Genomic DNA, 23,893 nt, shown 5'->3' on the forward strand with positions numbered 1-23,893 from the left:
GACCTTACTACAAATTTCGAATTTCCAATCAGCCGTCAAATCCAGCTGCTAGCCGCAACGGCTTTGAGCCATTTTTTGAACGACCGCTACAGCTGTAACATGGCGTTGTTTACAATGAGAAAACATAATTGAAAATTTTACTAAAATTCAAATAAAACATATATGCACACATAACCATACATTTAATATTTCTATAGCTTCGCTAATAAGCTATTATAAAATCAAAATATACACACTCGATATAAGAACATATATTTTAAACGCATTAAAAATGTGAGACGTACTCTTTGTAAAATAATTGTAGTGTCTCATACTCATAAGCTGTTCCTTCACAAATTTAATTCTGTGAAATTATGTTTTATATTACATATTTCTTCTTAGTGGTAAACAGTCTCCAAGAAAAGTGGAAACTTTGCCGTCGGAAGCCGTCGGTAATCAGATGCTGAGGTTGATGAAGAGGATACAAATGACGGTGAGAAAGAAGATGATGACGGACATGAAGATGAAGAATGACAAACACAAGAGAAAGGAGATTAGGATGCTGAAGAGGATATAAATGTCTGTGAGGAAGAAGGTGACGAAAAGCATGAAGATGAAGAACATCAAACACAGGAGAAAGATGATTAAGAACACCTATAAAACTTTCAATTTTTGTTAGTAGTATACGTTTCTCGTATAAAGACAGTAATAGAGGGAATTTTGTAATAAAGTTTACCATTCAAATTATAAAACAATTCTTGTGCATTTCATAATTTTTTCCACATTGTTTTCGCCATATTGAACCCACTATTTAGAATTTTTCAATTTTGATATAAAATCATTATCAGAAGCGTCAGACCCATTTTGCCATACTAGAGGAGATTTTTGCAATTTTCGCTACGTTTTCTGGATTCTTGTCTATTGTGCGTTGAGCAGCCTTGCAGCCGCTGAAAACTGTGCACAAAGATCTACCGATTACATTACATTACATACCAGCAAACCACAAACGCAGATTCTTTAAAAACATTATATCTCCCGAATTATTTACCGTACAACTTTTTACAGTTACTTTCAGTGGAATACTATCTGCAAAATGTGTTGTGAAAAGAGTTAATAGTAAAGAAGTAATAAACTGAAAGACCATGCCTGATGTAGCAGTCTTACTGCACGAATAGCGATAAAGTAGTAAGCGATAAACGTTTTTATTTGGATAATTTTGTGGGGGGGTGTCAGCGACAAGTGTCACGAAGATTTTAAGTTATGAGTATTGTTTGCTGAAAGTCGCTAAGCGCTCCCGTTCTCAGATACTCGATGAGTACAGTCTGGGTCATCCGTCTCTAGCATGTCCTACGACGACACAGCGAACAGGACACTATTGTTGAGCCGGACAGAGAACGTGGAGGCTGTTATAATATTTATAGCACTATTGGAGTTTTTGTGACATCGGTCTAAATAAATATTTATGCTTAAAGGTGAGCGAAAACAGTGTGAATATCAATCAAGAAGTTTGGTCCAGTATTCTCGGCGACCAAGTGTTGGAAATTTGGAAATTTGAGGTAAGTTCCTACGGGACCAAACTGCTAGGCTTACACACTACTTAATCTAACTTTAACTTAAGCTAAGGACGACACACACACCCATGCCGGAGGGAGGACTCGAACCTCCGACGGGGGCAGCCGCGCGAACCGTGGCAACCAAGTATTGGCCTTTCTTCTACACCCTCATGTGAGAATGCAGTAGACACTCTCAAGATAACATCAGACTTGTTGATAGGGTTGCACTCATACTTTCCTACCTTGACGACATCCAATCCACCGTATCGCTTCCGATTTAACGCCACACAAAATGTGTTGTGTTGGGTTCAGGTGCGGCAGGCCGGACCATTTCAAGAGTTGTTCTCATGCCTTTGAAGTAAACACTCCAAAAACTAATTCACAGAATCGAGATACTGATGGCTCCTTTATGCAAGTACCGATATATCTGACTGTGTATACATGTAGTGTATAGATGCCCGAAGAAGGCATTAATGAGTCGCCGAAACTGATTGTCTAAATAAATAACGTGTCAAAACATACGGCTGTTTGGCGATTTTCCCTGATAAAAATCCAAACCCTTTCCTCGAACTGCCACTGGTTATAGCATGATTCATCGCTTGTTTCTAGCAGTCCACAGTCCAGTGTCGTCTCTCCTTACATCACCCCCAAGCGACTTTTAGCACTGCTTACAGAAATGTGATATGGGGAGTTGCTCGACCATTGTACACTATAGTTTTTTAACTGTCTACACACTGTCATTGAAGTAGCTAAGACTGCTAGCAACACTTTGGCACTCAAGAATGATTCCTTCCACTGACTTCATGAGCTTTTTTGCAATCACCCTGAGTAATACTTGCGGTCGGTAGATGAGGTCTGCCTGGTCAACAACAGTCGATTTCAGAAGCTGTAGAAGGGTTGGAATAGCTCTGATCAAATTGTTACTCGCCGGCCGCGGTGGTCTAGCGGTTCTAGGCGCTCAGTCCGGAACGGCGCGACTGCTACGGTCGCAGGTTAGAATCCTGCCTAGGGCGTGGATGTGTGTGAGGTCCTTAGGTTAGTTAGGTTTAAGTAGTTCTAAGTTCTAGGGGACTGATGACCACAGATGTTAAGTCCCATAGTGCTCAGAGCCATTTGAACCCAAATTGTTACTCAGCTGACAACAAGTGACTAGTCCACAGTCGAAGTCACTGACCTTTCCTGAGCCAAACAGTAGGCCGTCAACTTCTTCTCTGCTGTCAACTTCAATACTCTTCGCCTCCTTTTATACTGGCGGGTAGGCTCACGTGACTCCGCATTACGAAGATGTGTCCCTATGTTTTCGATCGGATAGCGTATTTAAAATACTGTGTATTTCATGTATTGTAGTTTATTGTATTGTATGTTACAGGTCACATCAGACCTATGTTTGCGTGGGAGAGTCCGCCGGGCGGATTCGTGGTGGGGACCAGACGCTTCTTTCCAATACGGACAGCCGCCCGGTGAGCCGTGCGGGCATTTCATGTATTACTCATTTGTAGTAATTGCAATCTAGTAGTCCATTTTCAGCAAAACAATAAAAAAATCTCTACCAATCGCGCTACTGCGCTACGTTGCCCTTATGGTCATAGACAACTTCTTTTCTTTGCCCTGATTTGCTCGTGGCTTTGGGTTGTCCTAAGAAATGCAACAACCTACAGCGGTTACCAATAGACAGCATGCCAGTTTGTAACGTTACAGGTGACTGCTCAACGTTCCGGCCGAAAGGATGTGCCCAGTGGCCGCTTTACGAATGTCTTAATAAGCTCGGCCAACCACGGTGAGCGAATAGCGTGACCGCGTACGCGATCCACCGCTGGTCTTTAATTACGTTGAGCCGCCGTCCGCCGTTTTTAGTGCATGGCTCGTTAGAGGCTACCATCGACAGAGCCTCGGATAACGCAGCGTACTGCACAGTCCATTGAGTTGCACAGGAAACTGTTTCAGCATGTCAACGAGCATATCCATGTAACCAGGAAGAATCCCTTGCTCTGATTAGATGTCTAGATGCTTACTAGCCGTGTACAGAAGGGGAATTGGAACCTAGACTTTAGCTGTTAGTTCTCCACCATTTGGCAGATAACGTAAACGGCACGTATCAGCCTCGCCTTTGTACTCTATTTCAGCTACGGCTGTATGAAAGATGCTAGCTTACCTGGGAGAGTTAAGTGAGAAAGTACTGCAGTTACTTTTCTTTATCTTGCTTCCCGTACATCCTTCCCATCACTAAAAAACCGTCACAATGCCATGAGCTCTCTAGCTTCATGTGGGTATTTGCTCCACCGATCACTGATTTTCGATAAATTCTGCACATTGGCTGCGAACACGTGGAAGGGTTGCGAATAAAGTGGAGGCAAAAAGAGTTGTGAGGCTTTTGGGGTGAGTGGCAGCAAGGAGGGTGGTGGGAGCTAACCATATCTGCGTTGCACTTCTATCATCTAGAGCCACTTCCGCTATGTAGCGACCATTAAGAACAAAGAATAACTTCTTTTAACACTAGCTAATCGTAACAGTGAATTAGTTTGTAGGGTAAATCTGGAACAGTGCTGTAATTAGTCGTATTTTGCTTGACAAAAGGAGACAGACAAAGCATAAACATTCTTGTCAAACAAAACCACAGCAGCAGCTGATAATCTTTAAAAATGCACACAGTCTCGACCACAAAAACATTTATTTTGACGGTAACCAGTTTCGGTCAGTTTTTGACGGTAGTCGCTGTCAGTGATCGGAGCGGGTTGACATTAGTGCAGTTACAACGCCCACTCCATTCAGTGCCACCGCCTACTATCACTAATAACGCAATACTACAAAAAGTAAAAGGAATAGCAGAATAAAGTTGCTGCGACAATGTTAGATCATTTATACAGGGTGTCCCAAAAAGAAAGACCCGACTTTAACTTGTGATAATATTGAGCGCTAGATGTAATCGGCATGATCTAGAGTGTGAGGAAAAATCCGCTAGATGTCGCTACTAGCGCTGACCTGGAGCGTGCAGCCAGTCTCGCAATATGGCGTCCGCGCAACAGAAGGCGTATTGTGTTATTGAATTTAGTCGTACTCAATCAGAGATCGCACTTCAGTGGGCATTTCATATTCGATTTCGTGCTAAACCACCATCACCGAAGAACATTCGACAGTGGTATAAACAGTTTGAAGAAACAGGGTGCCTGTGTAAAGGCAAAAGTCCTGCCCAGCCATGCATTCCTGAACAAACAGTGGAACAAATCATATCTTGCACTGCTACAGAACTGTTATTTCCACAACTTGACTCTGACAATTTCATCTATCAGCAAGATGGAGCACCACCGCACTGGCAGAACAACATGCGCAGTTTCGTCAATGCCAACGTACCTCAATGTTGGATAGGGCATAAAGGACTCTGAGACCAGGCTTTACACTCTTGGTCTCCGACGTCCCCTGACTTAAAGCCACGTGATTTCTTCCTGTGGGGATATGTTGAACAATGCGTTTACGTTCCTCCCTTACCTCGTGACACTGATGAACTAAAAACCAGACTATCAGCTGCTGTAGCTTCAGTAACAGAACTTACCTTATACTCAGTTTGGGATGAATTTGGCTATCGGCAAGCTATCGTCTGTGCAGCCATGGAGGACATATTGAACATTTATGATGGATTTTTATACACTTCTGTCTCTTCTGAATAATGTAGTATGGAATTTGTTTGTGTTAAGCCCTTCTTCCTAATAAATAATTGTATTTGAAATCGGTCATTCTTTTTGGGACACCCTGTATTAATATGCATGGAACACAAACAACATAATATGTATAATGGAAAAATTATGTCTCAACTAATGATACATCATAATTTTGTTTGTTAGTGACATATGAATGCACTTGAGAACATAAAGTAACCCAGTATTTATTACTAAACATTATAATAAAATATTTGTCTCAATGATTACATAATTCTTTGGAACAGGGTCTGAGGATGGTCAAAAACTGACCGCAATCGGCTATCAGCAAAATAAATGTTTCTGCAGTCGAGTCTGTTTATATTAATTGTTAGTGTACTTTTTAAAAGACCGCTGTTCTCCTCGAGAAATCTTCTGAGTAAGTATTTGAATAATTCTTTATTACTATTGACTGTTGCACAACCTAACGTTTAACCATCAGGTACTTTACGTAGCGAAACCGGTTTTACTAATAGATGATTGTTCAACTGCTGCTGCGGGTTTGTTTAACAAGAATGCATTCTTACAGATGTGGTTGCCCGCGATATAAAGTGAGTTGTTAAGGCATAAAAAACTACGAACTTAGAAGACGCCTTTTCCTAATGCATCAATTAATTACCATGAGTACGATAATGAAACTCATCTTATTTTACAATGTGTTTTCATTAACTCGCCGCACCCCCTCATGTAGTCGCCGTACAGTTTTAAACATTTTTCGCAGTAAGCAAGCTTTTCTGTGCCTAATCTTGCACTTTCAGTTGCCTCAAGTGGCTGAAACTGTCACTAACGTCTGCTTTCAGTTCGTTGTTATTTGTATGGTGCTTACTAGCCAGAAAGTCCTTCAAGTCGGGAAAAATATGGCAATCACTCGGTGCCAAGTCCGTCTGTAGGGCAGGTCAAAAACCTAGCGCTGAACCTACTGAAGCAAATCCTTCATCAACGCAGTAGTGCGCTGGCGACCGTTTTGTTTCGAACTGCTCGGCGTGTTCAGCTAATGGTCTGACAGTAGGTCACTGCATTTGTATCTCTCGTCTAGGCATAAATTCGATGAGTAAGACGACCTTTCAACCCCAAAACAATGTGGCCTTAATCTCTAGCTTTTTTGCGGGGGGAGGGGGGGGGGGCAGAGTTGATGCTACTCTATTAAGTGACTCTTTGTTGCTAGACTTACAGGCAAGGTCTGTGTCTCGTCACAAGTAACGATGGGGTTCATCCTTGTACCGGGTGAGTGAAGTCAGAGCAGCCCCCACCCGTTGTTTTTTGTGTTCCTCTGTCAAAAGACCCACCTAGCAAATACTTTGCCGACCGCTGAGGCCGAGATGTTCTAGGCGCTTCAGTCCGGAATTGCGCTGCTGCTACGGTCTCAGGTTCGAATCCTACCTCAGGCATGGATGTGTGTGGTGTCCTTAGGTTAGTTAGGTTTAAGTAGTTGTAAGTCTAGGGGACTGATGACCTCTGATGTCAAGTCCAAACAGTGCTTAGAGCCATTTGAGCAAATACTTTCCTACAGCCCAAAATCATTACTAACGATTTAATAAAAAAGTGATAATTAATTTCAGGTGAGCACAAACTCGGTCCATCAGTAGTAATATGTTTATATTATCGAATTTTTCCCACACTCCTTGAATTGGACATTCATCACGAATGAAAAAATGAGGACCTGTTGCATGACGACTGGTTTGGCTTTAAGAAAGGTAAAGGCGCCAGAGAGGCAGGTCTGACGTTGTCGACCTGGAAAAAGCGTTCGACAATGTCAAACGGTGCAAGATGTTCAGAATTAACGAAATACTACAGGGATGTAGTCTTTCGCTCATACTGTACAATCTATACATCGAAGGGTAGGATTAAAATTCAAGGTGAAATGATGTCAGTGACAATATTCGCTGATAACACTGCTATCCCCAGTGAGAGTCATGAAGAATTAACGGCTCCGATGAATGGTCTGATGAGTCTGATGAATACAAATTGTGAAAAATCGAAGACATGCGTAAACAATAAGAAATAACAGAAACGAGAACAGCAAGAAACTTAACATTAGGTTTGGTGATCATAAAGTAGATGAGGTTCCTCGTAGCACTAATATTTATACTGCTGGAAGATTACGTCGCCTTCGGGAAAGAAATGCGTGATGGATGTAGGTGTTCCGCAGTGATGTTCACAGCTGTGATGGTCCTTCGATTGGTATCACAGCTCCCAGAGAAGCTCTTGTCCTGTAAGCGATGCGGCACGCCTACTGCTACGACGTGTGTACGTTTTGTGCGAGCGACTGATTATCAGCAGATGGACTATGCGTGATGCGTGAACCGGCTGATGGCCGTGCTGTGCCAGCTTCAGGTGTCCCGGGGCGCCCCTGCCCATCGCGATAAGACACGCCTCCCTCCACACCTGCGCCGGACGCTGCTGCTCACCTGACACCTGATGCCAACATTCACGCCTTGTAACAGCTACACTTAGCAGCCCTACCGGGCACAATCGTTAGGGTGCAGCTGTCTCACTAAAAAAGGACAGGTTTCAAATGCTTTCTTCAGTCTTTGCGATTTAAATGTATGGTTGTTCCCCTAGGGCCCCTTACTGAAATACAGGGTAAGTCTCTCCAGCAGTGCTACAATTTTTTTCCGAATCTCTGCACACCTGAACTGTTACTCTTCTTTCTAAAGTTATCAGTTCTGAAGAAAATTCAAATCCCGAACTCTCAGGTTGTTGGAGCTGCATAAAAAAGTTTGTGAACTAACTGGTAGAGTCATACGAGGTGCCCTACCTTTTGGGTTTCTGTAATAAAATGCAACACCTGCAGCCGCTCTTTTCGATGTCATTTATTATATAGCTACCTGTTTCGGCGATCAACACAGCAAATGGCTCTGAGCACTATGGTACATAACATCCGAGGTCATCAGTCTGCTAGAACTTAGAACTATTTAAACCTAACTAACCTAAGGACATAACACATATCCATGCACGAGGCAGGATTCGAACCTGCGACCGTAGTGGTGACGCGGTTCCAGACTGAAGCGCCTAGAACCGCTCGGCTGCGACGGGCGGCGATCAACACAGAATTTTCCGACTTTAAGCGACGCTGAGGCGGTGAACTCCAATCGTATACATGGTCCCATCAGTGGCCAACTACTATGGACTGAAAGTTCCTGGCAGATTAAAACCGTGTGCCACAGGAGACGCGAACTCGGGGCCTTTGCCTTTTGCGGGTAAGTGCTCTACCATATTAGCTACCCAAGCACGACTCGCGACCCTCCTTGGGGAGCTCAGATGGTAGAGCACTTGCCCGCGAAAGGCAAAGCTCCCGAGTTCGAGTCTCGGTTCGACACGCCTGCCAGGAGGTTTCATATCAGCGTACACTCCGCAGCAGAGTGAAAATCTCATCCTGGGAAATATGAACTGGTTTCCGTAGACTACTGTAGCAGTGGTGTAATAGCAATCTAAGGAAACCAGTCCATAGTTGTTGGACACTGATGTCATCGTGTATATGAGAGTCAGTGGGTTGTTGATGGTTGCAGACTCAACACCGATATTACAGTGTATGGATACCAGTTCACAGATGCTGACTACTGATGGCTCCGTGTATACGAGCCCATCTCTTCAGCGTCAGTTAATGCCTGAAGATGGTGTATTGAATCACGAAACTTGTAGCTATATAATAAATAACATCGAAACTATTCCTTTTTATTTTATAAGTGAACGGGGACATAAAAAAGCTGATCATCAATTTGCACTTTCACCGTCATTCAAAGACTTTCCATGGATGCTGACAACAGTTGCTCTGGAGGTTCGCCGTTTCCGGCGTTCTTCGCAGGCGCCGGACCATAATCAGCAGATCTTTATCAAACTCGCTTATGTTGGTGGATTTCCGCATACGCACTAGCTTCTTCAAGTGCGGGTCTACGCCTTGACAAAATTTCTGAATACTAAAAGCATTTTGCACACGATCTGGCATGTAAGACATCCTCATCTGAGAGGCATGATTAATTAATTTAAAGAGATTAGCTTCAGTAGTACTAATGATTTGTTTACCACTAACGGTTTCGATATTTCTAAAATCTGACGCACTGACTGACCCAACCGCGTCTTGTGCATGACCAAATACACCAGAAGATGTGATTTTAAAATCCCGAAACTTGTTGGTTCGAACAAAAAATTTGTGCAGCTGAAGCGGATCTCCTTAAGTAAAACCATTTTAAGTGTATGTCGTAGACTGAAACTATTCTTTCTTTAATTCAGATGAACATTATTGCATCATGTGTTATATTACAGGCATGTTTCGGCCCGTGGCCATTTAGAAGTACGCTTGTGTTGGTGAAATGTGCGTCTTATTTAAATCTATACTGTCGCTAGAAGAATTTCCCATTTGTCTCTGCTCCGCTTGTATGCATCCATTACCATGTCACTTGGACGTAATGCCAGCAAGCAGTATTCAGTATCGAGGTGGGCAGTCGTCATGTCTCTTTGGCTCATAATTGCGTCTGTACGCCGTATTCGCAGAATATCATCTCGTTCTAAGAGGTCATCCAACTGCGCTATTCGATGAGGTAGCGCATTCTCGTACATAAAAATGAAGTGAGGGCCGAATGGACTCCTGAAAAGAGGTAAATGGGGAAGGATACAATATCACAATAACACCGAACGGTGAGGGCATCATGTTCAACAATTTGGAGATCAGTACGCGCATGCAACATTGTTCCTTCCCATTTAATAACATATGGCCCACTAAAACGACCATATTAGCTAATGTTCCTGGGTGCATCACGTCTTCTCACGTGTCGCCTTAGGAGGGTACGTGGAGCCCTACCACAAGAAACCTTTACCAACCTTGTGGCCATCGTGGGAACACGTCGTAGACTCTACATCTACATCTACATAGACACTGTTCAAGCCACTGTACGATACCTGGCGGAGGGTATCCTGTACCACTTCTTGCCATTTTCCCTCTTGTTCTACCCGCAAATAGCGAGGGAAACACGACTGTCTGTATACTTCAGACGAGCCCTAATTTATCGTATTTTATCTCAGTGCTCCACACGCGCGATGTATGTTGGCGGCAGTAGAATCGTCTAGCAGTCAGTCTTAAATGACGCTTCTCCAAACATTCTCAACAGTGTTTCTCGTAAACAATGTCACCTTCCGTCCAGGGATTTCCATTCGAGTTCCCTAATCATCTCCGTAACATTAACGTGTTGTTCGAAACCAGCGGTAACAAATCTAGCAGCCCACCTCTGAATTACTTCGATGGCTTCCTTTAATCTGACCTGGTGCGGATCCCAAACACTCGAGCAGTACTCAAGAGTAGATCGCACCAGCCTTCTATATGCGGTCTCTTTCCTAAAATTCTCCCAATAAACCGAAGTCGAACATTTGCCTTCCCTATCGCAGTTTTCACGTGCTCGTTCCACCTCATGTCGCTCTGCAACGCTACGCCCAGATACTGAAACGACTTGACTCTGTCAAGCGGGCCATTAGTAATACTGTATCCGACATTACAGGTTTGTTTTTCCTTCTCATCCGCCATCCGCACTAACTTACATTTTTCCACATTCAAGGTGCAGGTATAGACTCAGATCACAATATAGTAGTGATGAACAATAGGCTGAAGTTTAAGACGTTAGTCAGGAGGAATCAAAACACAAAGAGGTGGGATACGGAAGTACCTAGGAATGACGAGATACTCTTGAAGTTCTCAAAGGCTATAGATACAGCAATAAGGAATACTTCAGCAAACAGTACAGTTGAATAGGAATAGACATCCTTAAAAAGTGCGGTAACAGAAGTTCGGAAGGAAAACATGTGTACAAAGAAGGTAACTGCAAAGAAATCATGCGTAACAGAAGAAATACTTCAATTGATATATGAAAGAAGGAAGTACAAAAATGTTCAAGGAGACTCAGGAGTACAGAAATACAGGGCGCTGAGGACAGAAATAAATAGGGAGCGCAGGGAAGCTAAGACGAAATGGCTGCATGAAAAATGTGGAGAAATCGAAAAAAATTATTGTTGGTAGGACTGACCCATCATACAGGAAAGTTGGACAACTTTCGGTGACATTAAAAGCAAGGGTCATAACAGCAAGAGTGCAACGGGAATTCCACTGTTAAATGCAGACGAGAGAGCGGATAGGTGGAAAGAATACATTGAAAGCCTCTATGAGGAGGAAGATTTGTCTGATGTCATAGAAGAAGAAACAAGAGTCGATTTAGAAGAGATAGAGGATCCAGTATTAGAATGAGAATTTTAAAAAGCTTTGGGGGACTTAAGATCAAATAAGGCAGAAGGGATTGATTACATTCCATCAGAATTTCTAAAATCGTTGGGGAAGTGGCAACAGAACGACTATTCACGTTGGTATGTACAATTTATTAGCCTGGCGACATACCATCTGACTTTCGGGCCGGCCGCTGTGGCCGAGCTGCTCTGGGCACTTCAGTCCGGAACCATGCTGCTCCTACGGTCGCAGATTCGAATCCTGCCTCAGGCATGGATGTGTGTGGTGTCCTTTGGTTAGTACGGTTTAAGTAGTTCCAAGACTAGGGGACTGATGACCTCAGAAGTTAAGTCCCATAGTGATCAGAACCATTTGATTAGATTCGAAGATGACGTTGCTATCCTGAGTGAAAGTCAATAAGAATTACATGATCTGCCGAACGGAATAAACAGTCTAATGAGTACAGAGTATGGATTGAGAGCAAATCGAAGGAAGACGAAGATAATGAGGAGTAGTAGAAATGAGAACAGTGAGAAACTTAATATCAGGATCGAAGGTCACGACGTAGATGAAGTTAAGGAATTCTGCTACCTAGGCAGTAAAATGACGAGTGAAGGACGGAGCAAGGAGGACATAAAAAGCAGACTAGCAGTGGCAAATAGGGCATTCCTGGCCAAGATAAGTCTACCAATATCAGATATCTGCCTTAATTTTTAAAAAAAATTCTGGGAATGTACTTCTGGAGTGTAGCATTGTATGGTAGTGAAACATGAACTGTGGGAAAACCGGAAGAGAAGAGAATCGAAGAGTTTGAGATGTTGGGCAACAGACGAATGTTGAAAATTGGGTGGACTGATAAGATAAGGAATGGGGAGGTTCTGTGCAGAATCGGAGAGGAAAATAATATGTGGAAAACACTGATAAGGAGAAGTACAGGATGATAGGACATCTGTTGAGACATGAAGAAATGACTTCTATGGTACTAGAGGGAGGTGTAGAAGGCAAAAACTGTAGAGGAAGACAGAGATTGGAATACATCCAGGAAATAATTGAGCACGTTGGTTGCAAGTGCTACTCTGAGATGAAGAGGTTGGCACAGGAGAGGAATTCGTGGCGGGTCACATCAAAGAAGTCAGACTGATGACCCAAAAAAATAAATAAATAAATAACCGTAAAAGGATGCTTCTCTACGCCAGGTATGCTTATTTCTATGTCGCCCATACGGGAGTCTGTTCGACTGTCAAATGACGGTATGTTTGTACGGTTCTCCTGTGTTAACGATTTCTTGAACGTGAATTTAAAACTTCGGTTTTCGTTTTGCTATGTCCAACTGCCACACAAGACTGGTCAACAAGCGACTGGATGGAAATCTTAGACCAGATTAAAGATTTTACATACAACCAGCATTTCCTCGGATTCCCTGCCAGTTTTTTTGCTAAGGTGTGACGGTGGTAGCTGTTGTATGCTTCGGGCAAAGATCTTTCCATAGAAGCACGAGTCTGTACTAACCTTCGCTTGTCGTCATTTGTGCGTCCCCATTTGAACCTAGAGTGCAATAGCCTCTGCTTCCTCAGCATCCAACGAATTTCGTTATTAAACCATGGTGAGTCTTTCCCATCCTTTATCCAGTTACTAGGTACGCAACTCTCCAGATCACAATTTACAATCTGCTTTAACTTTGCCCATAATTCTTTAACATCCATCTTACTGGAATTAAGTGAAGCAATTCACTGTCTGAGATGTTACTTATTGTTTATCTGCTCTGTTTAACAGAAACACTCTCCTAGCCTTCTTGACTGATTTATTAACTTCCAAAATCATAGTTGCTATAATGACATCATGAGCTCTAATCCCATTTTTATACTGACTTTGTCGATAAATTCCGGCCTGTTTGTAGCTACAATGTCTAAGATATTTCCATTGGGTGTGGGCTGCCGAGCTAGCTGCTCAGGACAATTTTCAAGAAAGGTTTTCAAAATTATTTCGCATGACTGTCTGTCTGTACTCCCCCACAATGAGTCCATAGACATCGGTTTCACGTACAGCTGTTGTACGCGACCAGATGACTGCATGATCACACTCAAATTCGACCTCAATAAAAACAATATTTTCGTCAACTGCAATGAACATTCCTCCTCGTATAGTCTCTAATCTGTCTTTCCGATGTACGATCCACGACTATCTGGATATCTCAGAGCATTACCGCCCTTTGTGACCACACACCTCACGTCCGGCCTCTTGTAATGTCGATCAATTGAAGTGACTTAGCGTACTTATTGTCTTTGAATGAAAGTGTCATTTCTGTTCATCTCATTGTGTACTGGTTTCACTCATCTTCTGTACTATAAGGCTGCAGTTCTTTCAATGTATGGTCAAGATTACATCGAGCTTTGTCACTTGGCAGTGACACATTATGTGGACTTACTTCCGTCCTTAATTTTTGCGCGCCAGTACACGTAAACGTAAAATCACTTTTCATAATATAATCCGGGTCTGTTGACTTCATGAAGTGAATGATTGTCTCTGCAGTCTCAGAAAAAAGATATACACTCTAAGGGGAGGGGGGGGGGGGGGGGGAATAACGCACCACAACGAATTATCCGAATGGGTTGGAAATCGGTAGATGTAATGTAGATCTACAAACACACAAATCATTAAAATATCACAAAAGATTGGATGATTTATTAAAGTGAAAGAGTTTCAAAAATTGAGCAACTCAATAACGCGTTGGACCAACTCCGGCTCTTACTCAAGCAGTTATTCGGTTCACGCCAGACTCTCTCGGCCTGTTGGGTCCTCGAAATCCCGAGCTGACAGGAGGCCCGTTTGCTCGGTGACAGTTCGGTGATAGATTGCTATCCAACGTCCAATTGGAACGTTAGATCCTCAAACTACCGAGCTGGTTGGCGGATCATATGGAGGATGACAGTCAGGTTGGTATCCCACCGCTGGCAGATGCCTCTCGAGACACGTGTTCGCTGGTAATCAGGGCTCAGTCAGTCATCGGGGCTCAGTTCGAAGCGGGACTTACCACTGAAAAAAGTTCTATTCCAGAAATGAGGTTCCATGTCGAATATTTATCTGGATATGACCTGGACAGTGGCAGGATGTCAGTCTGTCGTCCGTCATACAGCCTGACAACCAGGAGTGGTGCTCTGGGGTGCCATTTCGTCTCATAGCCGTAACACCTGGTTGGCATCTGCGTCACCCTTGCAGCATAGCGCCGACGTTATTCACGGCGAGAGTTTCTACTGTTTGTCTTCGAACTTGCCAAACCCTACCTTGGCCAGCAAGGTAGTCGGATCTCTACCAGTTGAAGTTTGAGCAGTGACCTTCAATCAGCTCGGGATTTTGAGGCTCTAAAGCGCCAATTGGACAGAATTTGGCACTGTATCTGTTAAGAGGAAATCCAACAGCTGTGTCAGCCAATGCTAAGCTTGCAAATGGACCAGGGGTCGACTTGCTCAATTTGTGAAGCTCATTCACTTTAATAAATCATCCAATTTTTCCGAAATTGTAATGATTTGTTTGTCCATATATGTACATTACATGTACCGATTTCCGTCCCATTGGGATATTTCCCTCCTCGTGTGTTTTTTTTTTTTTTTTTTTTTTTTTTTTGTCTTAGAGTGTATTACAGCTATATTTGAGAACGTGTGGAAAAGGTAAGAATGAATTCTTACTTTCGGCTTATATGGGAATAACGTCCTGTGGAGATTAGCACAGCTAAAGATGCCATTCCTTATACTGTCCGTGATTCAGCGGTACGGCATTTTCGTGAGTAAGCAGCAGCATGCATCACTGACCACGGCCGTTTATGGCGGCGCGTCTCACCCCAGAGCAATTCGCTGTGCGTGTGCTCCCTGACTGCGCGTCGTGCCGCCGTCGGGACGTGCGGCGCATGGCGAGTAGACGCAGACCGGCTCTTCCTGCACTGACCGCCGATTCTGAGCGCGCCCTGTCCAGACTCGAGATTCGGCAAAAAGCTGCGTCCTTGCCTCTCGACGGAACGGGACCGGCTTCCGTTCCCACACTGCTCGCGACGCGGGCACGGCATTCTATCGGCATCAGCGCGCCACTGATGTCAGCAGCGCCTGCTGGGCGAATACCTCGCTATCTGTGCCCAACATACCAAACGACTGGACTCGTTTCCTACAAGTGAACGGTCTGAAGTCTGCATGTCACACAGAAGGTAAGTCAGCAGACCGGGAGAGGTTTGCGTCATCCATCTCAGTGTTGATCGGGATCAGTTACATCGACGTCTACGTCTACATCTACATCTACATCTACATAGATACTCCGCAAGCCACAGTAAGGTGCATGGCGGAGGATACACTGCACCACCAATAGCTACTTCCCCTCCTGTTCCACTGCGAACAGAGCAAGGGAAAAACGACTATCTATATGCCTCCGTATAAGCCCTAATTTCTCGTATCTTATCCTCGTTGTCCTTACGCAAAGTATGTTGTTGGCAGTAGATTCGTTCGGCAGTCACCGTAACATGGCGGTTATTTAAATTTTCTCAACAGTGTTTTCCGAAAAAAAACGTCGCCTTCCTTACAGGGATTGCCATTAGAGTTCCCGAATCATTCCGTAACAATCTTACGTTGTTCAAACCTAACGGCAACAAATCTATCAAAAAAAATTGTTCAAATGGCTGTTAGCACTATGGGACTCAACATCTGAGGTCATCAGTCCCCTAGACTTAGAACTACTTAAACCTAAGGACATCACCCACATCCATCCCCGAGGCAGGATTCGAACCTGCGACCGTAGCAGCAGCGCTGTTCCGGACTTCAGCGCAAGGAACCGCTTAGCCACCGCGGCCGGCAACAAATCTAGCAGCCCGAGTCTGAAATTGCTTCGATGTGTTCCTGCAATCCGACCTGGAAAGGATCCCAAGCACTCGAGCAGTATTTCTTTAAAGTCAGTACCGCCAATTGACTGTTGTTTATTTACAGCGTTACATTTACACTTACGCAATCATGATTTCGGCTTCAAAATGCCATTATCAAGTCATTTCTGAAGACAGATTAGACAATAACAGTGAAATACGTAAAAAGTGATATAACCATATAAGAATCTATATTTATAATCCTTACTTACAAGTGTTATAAATTGCCTAAGATGGCATGCTGTCGTATTAAAATACACTATTAGACACATTGTCTAAGAGTCGATATTTCTGACAGCCAACTGTCATTCAGTCACGATGGTATACTCAGTGATGAAGCAAAGCAGAAGCACTCCGTCATCAGGCCACAAGTGGCCCATCGGGACCATCCGACCGCCATGTCATCCTCAGTTGAGGATGCGGATAGGAGGGGCGCGTGGTCAGCACACCGCTCTCCCGGTCGTTATGATGGTTTTCTTTGACCGGAGCCGCTACTATTCGGTCGAGTAGCTCCTCAATTGGAATCAAGAGGCTGAGTGCACACCGAAAAATGGCAACAGCACATAGCGGCCAGGATGGTCACCCATCCAAGTGCCGGCCACGCCCGACAGCGCTTAACTTCGGTGATCTGACGGGAACCGGTATCCACTGCGGCAAGGCCGTTGCCAAACAAAGCAGTAGGCTCTACCAGAAGTATCGACTCTTAGTCAATGTGTCTAATAGAGTTTTTTAATACGACAGTAAGCCATCTTACGCAACGTGTAACACTTGTAAGTAAGCATTACAAAAATGAATTCTTATATGGTTATATCACTTGTTATGTATTTCACTGCTATTGTCTAATCTGCTTTCAGAAAACACTTGATAATTCCACTTTGAAGCCGATATCATGTTTGTGCAAGTGTTAATGTAGCACTGTAAATAACAACAGTCTAATGGCCGTAGTGACTTTAAAGATATATATTATAACTGTGACCCCGCATTATGAAAAAAAAAAATTTAACTCGAGCAGTGATCGATAACAGATCACACTAGCGTCCTATATGAACAGATGAACAACTCTTTCATAAAATTCTCCCAAGAAACCGAAATCGACCATTCGCCATCCCTACCACAGTTTTTTATAAGCTCCTTCCATCTCATATTGCTTTCTAAAGTTAAGTCTAGACATTTAAATGATTTGACTGTGTCGAGCAGGACACTAGTCCAAACATTACAGGTTTGTTCTTCCTACTCATCAGCATTAATTTAAATTTTTCCTCATTTAATTTTAGCTTCCAATCATCACACCCTAGGCGCGCAGTCCGGAACCGCGCGACTGCTACGGTCGCAGGTTCGAATCCTGCCTCGGGCATGGATGTGTGTGATGTCCTTAGGTTAGTTAGGTTTAAGTAGTTCTGAGTTCTAGGGGACTGACGACCACAGATGTTAAGTCCCATAGTGCTCAGAGCCATTTGAACCATTTTGAACTCATCACACCAGCTGGAAGTTTTTTCTAAGTCGTCTTGTACCTTCCTGCAGTCACTCAACGACGATACTCTACCGTACACCACGGCGTCATCAGAGAACAACCTCAGATTGCTGCACACCCCGTCCGCCAAATCATTTATGTATACAGAGAACAACAGCGGTCCTATCACGCTTCCCTAAGGCACTCCTGACGACACTCTTGTCTCCGACGAACACTCGCCGTCGAGGCAACATATTGAGTTCTGTTACTTAAGAAGTTTTCGAGCCACTCACATATCTGTGAGCGTAGTCCATATGCTCGTATCTTTGTTAACAGCCTGTGATGGGGCACCGTGTCAAATGCTTTGCGGAAGTCTAGAAATATGGAATTGCCTGTTGCCTTTCACCCATAATTCGCAGTATATCATTTGAGAAAAGGGCAAGCTGAGTTCCGCACGAGAGATGCCCTCTAAACACAAGCTGATTCGTAGACGTAGGCTTCTCAGTCTCAAGAAAGTTTATTATATTCGAACTGAGAGTATGTTCAAAGTAAAACGTACATTAAAGTGTATCTCTCTTGGGAAACTTACCCTAAGATATCTCAATGTATCTGTCTAGGCAAACTGTTTGAAAACCTGCGTCTACATCTACATCTTATGGGTTGTGGTGGAGGGCAGTTCTGGACTATGATTGTCAGTAGGGCCTCCGTGTGAGCACTAACGTTTTCAATTTTCTAGCCTTGGACATTTCGTGTGACTTATGTGGGAGGAAGCTGTATATTTGCCGACTCTTCCTGGAATGTACGGCTTCGAAATTTCAACAGTGAGGTTCTCACTATAGTCTACTTATTCGTGTCGTGATAATCAGTAACTGTATCAATATTTATTGGAATTCTCATTTGTTGTTCAGTCTCAGTTGCACATATTTAATTCGATTACATATTTTGATCTCTTAGGATCATCTTCAGATCTAAAATGTAGCAAAATTAAGTACGTACCATCTAATCTCACCATAGTAAAAAAAAAGAACCTGTACTTGAACGTAGAATTTACCTCGGCAGTTGCGTCTGCGGTCAGTCCTGTCTACTCAGAGCCAAGCATCAGAGTACCGTCTTTTGCAACACTGACTGCAGCCGCGAAATACGGCTCTCTGATGCGGTTCTGAGTAGGCCAGACGGGTTCCTGATACAAATATTCAGGTAAAGTCTACATTTACGTACAACCTTTTTTTCTGCTGATTGTAAAATATTAGATGCTACATATTTAATTTTACGTTGTTGAGGTCTGAAGATGACCATGTGTGGTCGAAACATGTCATCTAATTAAATATGGTCTACAGAGACTGAAAAATAAATGGGAATTCCATTAAATATTAATGCAGTTGTTGATTATCACAACTCCTGGCTCGTAGAGTCTGTTCGTTGAGCATCTCCGTAATGCTCTCGTGTCAACAATGCGATCCCGTGTTGAAACGCACTACTCTTTATTGTATCTCCCTTATCTTTTCTATTAATCAAACATGGTAAGCCGTCCAGACTAATGAGCAACATAAAAGAAAATTCTTTGATCAAGTGTTTTTCAATCTACTTCTTCCATGAACAGCATAAATTAATATTCTTCCAAGCAATCTCAGTCTGCCATCCGCTTTTTTAGAGTTTGTTTTATGTGGTCGTTTCACTTTCAGTTATTGAAAATAGTTACAGTAGGAATTTTGCAGTACTTACTACTTCCACTGATTTGTCGACAATATTGTAATCGAACAGAAGCGGGTATGAACGTAGAATCTTCTGCATAGTTTGAGTCGCCACGTTCCTCTTTTGTTTCTTCTTACGGGCTCGACGTTTCCAACCACTCTACTGCGATATATGTTCAGGAACTTCTGGTGTTCCCCATTAGGTGAACAGTTCGTATCAAAACGTCGGTTGTGTGAGATGAAACTAAAGAAGAATATGACGTGGCCTAACAATCTAGATTTTATTTACCTTCAGTAACAAACCCGCGGACTTATATAGTAGTGAGTCTCTTCGCCAGTTTCTATGGAAAACTTTACGTTTATTTACGTTCTAAACTGCTAGCCACTCGATCAACCGTCGATAGTCCGAAAATCTTCCTGTTCTCTGCTAGAATCTTCTGGCGTAATAACACTCCTATAGACAATAGGGTAGTCCACAAACAGCACAACAGAGCTTCCAGCGTTATGAGGAAGATTACTGACTTACGCTGTGAATAGCGTAACAAGACTGCTACATAACTCTAAAGGTTTCCTTGGGTTTAAATATGTAATTCTCGGCAAAGCCGTGGACTCATTCTTAGATGCGGCATCAGGTGGAATGGGTCTTCGTCAAACACGTTAGTTGGTAATATTTTCATATTTTTGGGCCACAATTATGTATTAATATTTGAATGATACTTCTATCATTTGACTGTAAAAGCTCTGTATTTTATGTTACTATTACGATTTCGGCCTTGAGCCCTTCTGAAGCACAACAGTGTCGGATAAACAATTATGCCTAAAATTGTTGTACTTTAATGACCTAATGCGAAAATATCATTTAAGCATCGTTGGTTTTAATTTTCTTGTTTTTTTTCCAATTGGGTGGAGGGGTGAAGGGGGGAAGAGGGGAGGGAGAAGTCATAGGTCTGACAGGTTTGATGCGGCTCTCCAAGATTTGCTATTCTGTGACAACCTCTTGTTCTCAGATGAACACGTAACGTCCTCAATTATTTGTTGGATTGGTCCCAAGCTCTTTCTTCCTCAACACTTTTTTGCCAGCCACGGTTCTCTATAATGTCACGGACGTTACTTCCTGGCGTCTTAATACTTATCGTATCATTCTGCTCGCATACCCGTCTGACATGCTTTGTGAGCACGTTGGGGCTTTATTAAGGACCAGTCAGTCCCATGACAAAACGTGGAAATGAACTTGCGAAGAATGCTGACAGTGGCAGAGGCGAATCGAGGCGAAATAAATCAGCCTGGATCCACCGAAGAGACCAGTGACCTTTATACTGCCCACATCAGTTAGTCCGTATTCTGGAAACGAAGAATTATATTGCACATTTTTTTAGTTAGCCACGCGGGGTAGCCGCTTGGTCTAGGGCGCCTTGCCACGGTTCGCGCGGCTGCCCCTGTTGGAGGTTCGAGTCCTCCCTCGGGTATGGAAGTGTGTCTTGTCCTTATCGTAAGTTAATTTAAGCTAGGTTAAGTAGTGTGTAAGCCTACGGACTGATGACCTCAGCAGTTTCGTCCCACAGGAACTTACCACGAATTTCCAAACTGTTTCTTCCAGCATTGTTACTGTTACCTACACTGACGCAGAAGATCTCAGCCCCAAAAAATAATTAAAGTAATGAAGCTGACGGAATACATTCGTCTAGGTGATTAACACTTCAAGATCACGGGGTAAAGTAAGCACGAGATAATTCACTGTAAATGTGAAATGCTGGTAGGTTAATAAACGGCGTATCCGCCAGAATGTTGGATGCGATGGTACAAGCGTGCATAGATTATGCTATACAGGCCGGATGTCAGTTTGTGGGATGGAGTTCCATGCCTGTTAATGCAGGGACGGTTAATGCTGTTTGTGGATGATGCTGGAATTATCTTCATATGATGTCCAATATGTGCCCGACTGGAGACGCATATGATGCTCAAGTAGGCCAAGACAACATGTCGGCTGACTGTAGAGCTTGTTGGGTCACAACAGCGATATTTGAGTGTGCGTTATCCTGTTGGAAAACATCCGTTCGCAAGTGGCAGCACAACAGGTCGAATCACAAGGCTGACGTTCAGATTTACAGTCACGGTGCAGGGGAAAACAATTTCAGTGCTCCTGCTGTTATACAAAATTGCACCCAAGACCATAACTCGAGGTGTAGATCCAATGTGTATAGCACGCAGAAAGGCTGTTTGTGGGTCCTCAACTGGCCTGCTTCTAGTCAACAAACGGCCGTCACTGGCACCAGAAAACACAACTGCTCTCGAGTGACCTCTCGACTGACACCATTGAAGCAAAAGAGGTCAGTGGAATTCACGCAACAGGGCGTCTAGCTCGGAGCTGTCTTTGAAGTAATGAATTTGCAACAGTTGTTTGTGTCACTGTGGTGCCCAGTGCTGCTCGTACTGCTGCGACAGTTTTAGCAAAATGCGCCAGATCCATACCCCGAACACGATGGTCTTTTCCTCCTGGTACTGCCGCGTGGCCGTACGGGGCCCGGCCCTCTTCGGACCGTACATTCTGGTGAACACAGACGTCAGCAGTCATGTACAGTGGCTACAATCCTACCAAGTTTTTCAGCAGTATCGCAGAAGGAACATCCCGATTCTCGTAGTCCTACTACGCGACGTCGTTCACACTCACTGAGGTGTTGATAATGGTGTTGTCGCCTTCTTGACTAACATCAGCTCACCACGTCCAATCTTAAAGGTAACTAACGCTCACGACCGTTACTGCGTGTATTTAAAACAAAGCTGATTTGCATCCTCATAATGGCGCTGCTAGCACCACTCTTATGCAACTGGCTCGAAACTGAAACAGACATCACGTTTCAGATGTCGCACAACTTCTTTTCGGTGTTGAGATTTCTTTCCATCGTGTAGATTTGCACTCGAAATAGAAAATTGGATAAGATACCATTACTCATGATTTTTTAGGGGCTAAACTATACAAATCAATGTCTGTGTCATAGTGTGTTTAAATTCAGGGCCGGTTTTGCCTCTGCAGCCATCGTCAGATCCAACAATAGAGGCTTATTCGATACATCCACTAGAATGTTAATGGTGAGAGAAGTAAGAGACCCATGTTTGCATCCTGGTCCTCAACCTGATCGCGGAGATCCTTAAACGATTTTTCGGCAGTCTTCAGGAGCTCGCGAAATTGAGTCGTTCAGCAGTTCTAGGAGTTGCAGTCGAAAGCTCTTTAGAGCAGAGATTCTGTTTTGATAAAATTACTTATTTCTAAGCTCGGAAGTTAGTGACCTATCTTGATCCAAACAGTGTTACTTCTAGTGAAGAAAACTTACAAGAATTTGCAGATGCTAGGATATGTCCTGATGAATAGTCTTTCCGATTTTTGCATTCAAGTGTGTGACATAGGCACGCATTTGCCGAGTAGGAGATGTTTGTATCAGGTCGTGAAGTCGTTAGCGGTATTTTATGGAAAATATGACTTTGCAAGGTATAATAGAGAGACTAAATATTTTTTTTACCTTCGTAGTTTGTTGTTTTATTGTGACTTTTCACGTAGGCCTTCGACCAATTACCCTAGTTCGTCTTTCTGGAGATTATCGGGCGAAGTTACTATCGACCAGGTAGAGGCACCGTAAACTCTTAGCAGTGTACGTTTTCTAGTACAGCGGTCGAATCTCGTAATCTCTCTGAATAAATTAAAATACCGCACAGGGCCGGCCGGAGTGGCCGAGCGGTTCTAGGAGCTACAGTCTGGAATCGCGCGACCGCTACGGACGCAGATTCGAATCCTGCCTCGGGCATGGATGTGTGTGATGTCCTTAGGTTAGTTAGGTTCAAGTAGTTCTAAGTTCTAGGGGACTCATGAGCACAGCAGTTAAGTCCCATAGTGCTCAGAGCCGTTTGAACCATTTGAGACTTTGATTTTGGTGTTTCCGAAACAGAAATTTTCACCCTGTCCTGCGGGTCCAAGCTTTTCTGGGGATCCTTGTTAAACAGTTTTGTGAAGTGTAGCATTGCTGAGGAGCAACTAGGTAGGCCAATAAACGGTTGCTAATTAATATTTGGAGCAATGTATGGCGTAACTGGTCTCATGCGGAAGGGAGCGTGTATTCTGACCACGGCTGCAACCCAGGCTTCGTTCCACTCCACGGCCTCTCCGATGTTAGCGGACGTTCGAGGATACTGGTTTACCTTGTCTTTCTGTCTCTCTGTCTGACTGTCTCTCTCTCTCTCTCTCTGTGTGTCTCAGTGGCTATTCTCCGTCTCCATGGCTTGGAAGAATCGTACTGAGACTATCCAGGGCTCTCACATAACTGCCAAAGCTGTTCCCGCTTCCCTTCCCTCTTGGCACTATGTTTCTGCATTATTTTCTACTCATATTTTCAAAATTTTCAAATTTTATAGTTAGGTGTAATAAAAATGAAGCATTTATGGA

The 23,893-nt window shown here is 43.5% G+C and overlaps 1 protein-coding gene across 1 annotated transcript in view; it reads right to left on the reverse strand.

The window, feature by feature from the left end:
• LOC126336872 (enhancer of split mgamma protein-like) overlaps positions 1 to 23,893 on the reverse strand; it is a 125,702-nt gene that overhangs the window by 5,236 nt on the left and 96,573 nt on the right. The window lies entirely within an intron of this gene.

This window comes from Schistocerca gregaria, chromosome 2 (assembly GCF_023897955.1).
Source record: "Schistocerca gregaria isolate iqSchGreg1 chromosome 2, iqSchGreg1.2, whole genome shotgun sequence".
NCBI lineage: Eukaryota > Metazoa > Arthropoda > Insecta > Orthoptera > Acrididae > Schistocerca > Schistocerca gregaria.